Here is an 8,171-nt window from a genome sequence, read left to right as displayed (position 1 = left end):
TTTATTTTTTTATTTTTTATTTGGCCGCGTGAACTAGTATTTCACGTCGTGAAACGATTCACGCGTGAATCGGACTTCACGTGGAAATTAAATTTTGATTTTTTTTCCACGTGAAACTCTGGTGTTTCACGCCAGACTTCACAAAAAATTAAATTTCGATTATTATTATTTTTTACCGCGTGAACTGGTGTTTCACGCCGTGTAACGATTTTCACGCATGAACCGGACTTCACGTGAAAATTAAATTTTGATTTTTTTTGGTCGCGTAAACTAGTGTTTCACGCCGTGAAACGGTTTGCACGCGTTAACCGAACTTCACGTGAAAATTAATTTTATTTTATTTTTTCCACGTGAAACTCTGGTGTTTCACGCGATAAAACAGTTTTCACGCGGGACTTCACGAAAAATGAAATTTTGATTTATTTTTATTTATTTATTTTTTGTCGCGTGAATTGGTATTTCATGCCATGAAATGGTTCACGCATGAAACGAACTTCACGTGGAAATTAAATTTTGATTTTTTTTTGTTTTGGTCGCATGAACTAATTTTTTACGCTGTGAAACGGTTTTCATCACGCGTGAACTCTTCACGTGGAAATTAAATTTTGATTTTTTTTAATTTTTTATCGCATGTACTAGTGTTTCACGCTGTGAAACGGTTTTCACGTGTGAACTGGACTTCACATGGAAATTAAATTTTTATTTTTATTTTTTTGGAGTCTAGTGGGAAATACGAATTTCTCTTTTGGGGGGGAATATTTTTTTAATTTAAAATGAAAGGGATATGGGTATTTTCCTAAAAAAAGGTAAGTGGAATAAAAAAACGTCAACCTTTTAATGACACCCCTTACACCCTTCATGAATAATCCCCAAAATGGACAACTTGACAACTCATGAGCATCTTCTCATTGAATGCTCATTAGCCTTAATGAGTTATGTAAAAAGTGATTAAGTATTAATCAAAGATTAATCCTTTCACTAATGTTTTCCTCTTTTACACTAATCAAGGACTGTAATTAACCATTAATCCCTAATTAATTCAAACAATTGAGCACATGATTGGATAGAGCAAGGAAAAACTAATCTTTGTGCATCAATAATTGTGCTAATTAATATAAATTAGGAGATTAATTAGACTCTTGATTATAGTCTCCTCTTTAAGGCAAAATTAAGCAAAGCGAGTCAAATTTTTCCAATTGATCAAAAGATTGATGTAATTAGGTGTTTCGATGCATCTAGATGCTCTCCAAAAGATTGATGTAATTAGGTGTTTTCGATGCATCTAGATGCTCTCCAAAACACTCAAAAATCCTAATTTCGACTACTCATATGATCAATTTAGATCCCAATTAACACATTTTCTAAATTTTTAGTCTCTTGAACAAGATTAATCACCCTTAATGATAAAATTCAATCCGTTAAGAGAAATTAGTCAAATTCAAGGGATTTTTTATGGTTTTAAGAAATTTTTTGAAAGATTAAGCTACTCCTAATGCTTGCTAACACTCATCCAAATAATTTCAATAAAAAACACACAAATAAACTAGAATTAATGATCTTAGATCTATGTATAAACTAAAGAGAGCTAACATTCACTAAGAAATGCATTCTCTTGCATTCTTTGATGCAATGGATGCAAACTAAGCCTAATACAAACTATGTGCAAGCCCTAAGAACATGCAAAACTACAAAAACAACAACAAAAGTAATAAATTAATCGAAAAATTAAGCAAAAAACATTCTTTTCAAAAACAAAAAGGAGAGCTATTCTACACCAAATCTCACACAAATCACCATCAAATTTACATAATTTTTATGAAAAACCAATAATTAAGATAATGGCAATGGGTTATGCGTAGATTAAAGGCAAAACGATGGAAAAAGCCAAAGAATGGCTCCCCAATAGCGATGCCAAAAATGTTATGGCTCACCCTAACCCTCCTTGAAACACATCCAAAAAGAGATTACCTGCTGAACCGCAACTGCCATGAGGATCTTTCCAATGGCCGAGCTCATAACCCTTGAGGTCTCCAAGCTCCACAACTCCTTGAGAAGAAATTCCACCGTGTCTCTCGCGAGCATTGTCACACCGCCGCGTTGCACTACAAGTCCTCATCCCTCCTCTCACCTCACTTCACTCACACACACTCACTAGCATGCATTAGGGAGAGAGATTAGCAAGAGGAATAGAAAGAGTAAGACTCAATTGCATAATGGGAGAGTATGTTGTATTATGAGAGAAATTCACTTATATACATGGCCATAAGTGTTCACACTCACTTAAACTGTGGCCGACCGGGCACTTTAGGCTCATAGGAGGCTAATGCTATTACAATGACTACTCTCATAATATTTCCATGAAGTAAATCACTTAGGACTTCATCCTAACTTGCTACCACACACTCTTATAGCGAGAATCGCCATAAATACTCTGTCACACCATTACGGGCGCCCGTCCAAGTTGTAGCTTTGGACACTATTGCTTTATATCTTGAATGTATGACCCTTTGGTGCATCTACCATGACTCCTTGATGTAAGATAATGGCGGTAGCTCTTGTTAATCCTATAATTAGATTAACAAAAAGAAAGATTGATCTCGTAATTGTCATTCCCTGAATTCTATGCATCCTTGCTTAAAAGCTTTCAATCGACATCTCTAAGAGAAGATGAAATCCTTCACAACCAAACATCCTTAATGCCTCTACAAGTGAAGAGTGAAATGCCATGTGTTAAGTGCAATCACTATGACCATCCCAATCCCCATTGTGTATAAAGGCACCTGTTTTTCTATACTGCATATATTGTAAATCCTTTGATCATGATACTAAAAAGTGTCCCAATTCACGGACAATTGACTCAAAACCCCCATCTCCCATGCACCAAACAGAAACAATCCAAAGGATAAAAACTGCTCAAGAAGCAGTTAATCGAACACTTCAGTGTTTCTATTGCCATCGTGGACCTCACAAAGTGGCAGACTACATAGTTTGGAATACTTCCATGCCCATAGTCACTGACACTTTTTGCAACCCATGTGTGAATGATGTCTCATTGATCACATGTTCCAAGATTGCCCAAGATGAGTTGCTTCAATGCAACTTATCTCAAAAAATACAACTCTAAAATCTTAAGTTTACAAAACGGGTAATTGTCCACAATACCCTTGAACGTGCTTACACGCTTACAAGCCAAGGCACGAGAAATAGTGAAAAAGAATGCAAAAGACAATACCTCAACATGGGTAGAAGAACATGATTTAAAGAAGAATCCAAAATAGAAAATAAAAACTTCTAAACCCAAGAAAAACAAGAAACAACAAACTATTGAAACCAAGGTTGAAGTAAAAGATAGGGAAAAGGAGCGAGTGGGAGGACATAAACCCAAAAAGGGACATAAACCCAAAAGACCCAAAAGCTACACATGATGCAGAAGCATCCACCTCAAAGACCACTACATAAACCACAAAACCCATATGTGCGACACAGGATACAAAAGCCCAAAAGAAAATTCGATCTCATCGCATGGGCAAACATAAAGAAAACCTAATGATCCAAAGAAAGAAGATGAAACAAGTTCTAGTACATCACTTAGTCAGGATGAAACAAGTTCTGACTCTTCACTTAGTATACCTCATAGACCAATCAAGAAACTAAAACCCACCCAACCACCCCAAATTGAAAATCATGATCATATGACATATACGGAATGCAAAAAGCAAACTCAAGAGAGCATGCTTAGCTTCGTTGAATGTCTTACAGGATCACTAGTTGTGATTGAGCCTAATAATACCAAACCTAAAAAAATAACCAAAATATAAAACCAAGAGGAGTACCGCTTCCCCTTTCAAGAGGAAGACATACTCTCTCTAGAAGAGTCGTTTGAGACAGATTGCACGAATTATGCAGTTGAGAGAGCACGTGAGGAATTCGATAATTCCCTTACAAAATTAAAGCAGTCTCTCAAAACCTCATTTGGAGGAATACTCTTCTCTCATGGTGGTGGGTGAAGCCAGCATAACATCAGCACTTGTGCCTTTAAGGACACAACATTAGTTATACCAAGACATAAAGATCTTCATAGAAAAGGACTGTAAGGATTCACAAGTTTCCAAACAGACCTCATTTAGAATTATCAAAGGACCAATTGTACCAGTGTACACATTGGGTATTCTTAAAAAAGTAGAGAGCCAAAAAGATGATGAAAATGAATGGGAATATGAAATAGAAACGGGATCTGAAGCTGGAACAAAAACTGAAATATCCAGGGTTTCTTTGTATGGTTAGATTTTCCTACAGGTAATGATGTTAAGCACAAACACACGTTAATTAGCCCTCGAGCTAGTCATAATCATGACAATAGACACTTGGGTGTCATTGGGACAACCTAAACTTATCCCTACTACAGAAAATGGTCTTATAAGAGAAGCCAATGAAAAAAACGTTGAAGTTCCAGGTTACTTTAGCTATGCTACTCAAACCATCGATGGAGATGTGGAATTTACATTTCCATGTTACCCTAGATTCCCTTGAGTATATTGTCATCCTTGGTGGAACTTGGATATGTGACTCATTTTATTCAATAGATGAATCCATGCAAACGGTCACCTTGGACAATCCTGCAGGCAATGTACAATTGCTATTATGGGAGGAAGAGACCTTGGAGGAGCTCGAACTTCTAGTATATCTTATTGAAAAGATTCCTAGGATTCTGGTTGGTTTGGAACTTTCCAATAAAATCACCATAGCTCAAGCACAGCTTTATCTAACATGAGAATACAATCTCATGACCCTCGAGCTATGGGATTTGTTAGGTCAACCAACACTCACAGTACATCCTAAAAGAATTCCCTTTACACAAGACTTGAACATGCCATGTTTGGGGTACTTTGAACATACAATGTATATTGCAACTAACCCCCTTACTTGCAAGTTTTTGGTGGTTGAGTATGTGTTGGAAGCATATTTTATCTTGGGGCATAAATGGACTATTTTTGCCCAAGCACCACTGTGCTTTGCTAGCAATAGAGTCATCATCATGGTCAATGACAAAAAGTTGACAATACTATACTGCAAGGAAGAGGATTCAACTTTAATGGATTTCTGTGATTCTGAACGCAAAAGGTTATAAGCCTCTCCCGTAGAAGCCCCTCTACACAATGACCTACCATCTACGGCAAAACAACTGACTCTGATAAAGCATCGACTACTCCTTCAACCCCATCCTCACCAATGAAGTTCAATGCCAAAACCTCGCAATCAACAGCCATTCCTGAAGACGTCCCCCGCACAACTATCTATCTCTAACAAGGAATTCAAAGGAAAAGCCCCGGAGCCTATGCCTCTTCATCGACAAACCTCACCAAAAGAGACAACCACATGCTCGAAGGCCTCATCATCGACATCCACTCCACAAGAGACTCTCGCCTCATCATCGTCAACAATGCACATGAGTCCCAAACCTATAGCCTCAGCACCAAACCAATGTAAAGGAGGGTCCAAAACCTTCCACTTCCACCAAAAAGAAAAATCCAGCAAGACAACATAAATCAAGGTATCTTAATGGTATCAAAATGTGGGTGGAAAAGCAGCTACTTGTTGCTCAAGGCTACTATGAAGGTACCAATCAAATTTGGGTGCCTCGTCAGTCAAAGCCTCTTTCTCAACACATCACTCAGAAGCCAAGAAAAAATAAAAGTACTCCACACCACCATCCACAAAAGCCTATGTGAGTTCCTCAAAGAACTCCACCTAGTCAACAAGTGTGGGTACCAAAAACATTCATTAGGGAGAAAATGAACTATAAAATGGGCCCTTTACTAATCAAAAAATTAGTGCTAATTAAGATATCCAACAATGGAAAGGGGGGGGGAGTGCACATTCTATCCACTAGCTTTAGCTATAAAGTATAGGGTAGTTATTACATTTCTTTTCACCGCGTGAAATACCAGTTCACAATGGCAAAAAAAAAGAAATTTAATTTCCACGTGAAGTCCAGTTCACGCGTAAAAACCATTTCACGGCGTGAAACACTAGTTCACGACATGGCCAAAAATAAAAATAATAATAAGTTAAAAATTTTAAAATTTAATTTTCATGTGAAGTCAGGTTCACGCGTGAAACACTAGTTCATGCGGTTTTTAAAAAAAACAATCGAAATTTAATTTTTTGTGAAGTCCGGCATGAAAACCGTTTCAGGACGTGAAACACCAGGGTTTCATGTGGGAAAAGAAATCAAAATTTAATTTCCACGTGAAGTCCGGTTCACGCGTGAAAACCGTTTCAAAGCGTGAAACACCAGTTCATGCGGCAACAAAAAAAAATTTTTGAAATTTAATTTTTCGTGAGATCCGACGTGAAACACTAGAGTTTCACGTGGAAATTTTCTTTGAAATTTAATTTCCACATGGAGAGCTGGTTCACGCGTGAAAACCATTTCAGCATGAAACACTAAAATATGTGTGTGTGTGTGTGTGTGTGTGTGTGTGTGTGTGTGAGAGAGAGAGAGAGAGAGAGAGAGAGAGAGAGAGAATGAGCAAGAGATATAGGAAGAGGGAGATGAGGGAGGGGGAGAGAGAGATGAGGAAGGAAGAGAGAGAGAGAGAGAGATGAGGAAGAGAGAGATAGAGAGAGAAGGGAAGAGTGCTTATATATATATATATAGAGAGAGAGAGAGAGAGAGAGAGAGAGAGAGAGAGAGAGAGAGAGAGTGTGTTTAGAGAGAGAGGGAGCATAGAGAGATTGATAGTATGTAGAGAGAGCAAAAGGGAGAGATTTTAAGAATCCGTTGGCCAATTTTGAAACACGATCACTGGAAACTACTCTCGCAAAAAAAAAACATGTTCCAATGGTAGGCGTGGTATATGGTTTCCCAATGGTAGGCATGGTTATTAGGGCAAAGAGTGAGACCAAAGGCAAGTTGAACGATATCTAGTACAAGAGTCATTGGTATATATCTTTGAGTTTCTTTTCCAACATGATCTTTTAGTCTCTTGCGTAACATGATCTTGATATGGCACCATTACAGACATAATGAGGATAACAATGGGAGAGGTTCCTCAAGGAAAAGAAGCCAATAGAAAAATGATGATGGGAGAGGTTGCTCAAGGAAAATAAGCCAATAGAAAAATAACTAAAATCTCATTGGCAAAAGATAAATACATATTTTTAACTCTATTTAGGAAGAATAGACAAGGGTATTGCCAAGCAAACTAATTATCCAATAGTGGAGACATCCCTTGCTTTCCCTATTTAGAGAATTTTCAATTCTTCACAAGAATATTGTCCTTAGTTTGCTATATGATGCTCTAATGGCACTAAAACGATTTAGGAAAGTTATGAGGAAATGAAAATGGGAGCTTGTGAGGAGATGCATCATTTATGTATGTTCTTTTCATCTCCTATCTAACTTATATTATCATACTTCTTGAATCCATATACAATGACTCATAACTTATACATATGTATGTTCTCCTGTCTAACTTATATTATCATATGATGACATTATTGACCATAGGGGAGTAGACATAATTCTAGAGATAGATCTTGAGATAGGAATCATTGAACTAAGAGACATGATGAAATAATACAGTAGATGAATATGACAACAAGAGGGGAGTAGACATAATTCTAGAGATAGATCTTGAGATAGGAATCATTGAACTAAGAGACATGATGAAATAATGAAATTTGTCCTCGATACATCAATTTAGTTTGTACATGTACACATTGATTTTTGATGTCTCCATGTGCACATCCACAACATTAAACTACAATCAAGCTGGAATAAAGAAAAAATACGATTTTAAGGCCTCTATATTCATGTGATCCTTGCATAGAACCCTTCTTCTAATTGCAACCCAAAATGCAAGAAAGTAAACACTTTGTTGCTTCTTTGGGGGTCTTTATTTTAGTGTCAAAAATTAGCACTTGAATAGGGGACTCCGATGTGTGAAAATTAAAATACATTAATTAGTTGTTGTGAGGGAAAGATTAGAAAGGATAGATTTTTTATATTTTTCAATACGAACGACAAGTAAAACGACGTGGACTTCAACTACAAAAAAAAAAAACAAACAAACAACATTGGCTAGACTTCCCATGGTTGTATGCACAACATTAAACTACGATCAAGGAGGAATAAAGAAATAATTATAATTTTAAGGCCTCTACAT

Source organism: Cibotium barometz, chromosome 53 (assembly GCF_041138505.1).
Source record: "Cibotium barometz isolate CiBa-2024 chromosome 53, ASM4113850v1, whole genome shotgun sequence".
Classification (NCBI taxonomy): Eukaryota; Viridiplantae; Streptophyta; class Polypodiopsida; order Cyatheales; family Cibotiaceae; genus Cibotium; species Cibotium barometz.
This window is presented reverse-complemented; position numbering follows the sequence as displayed.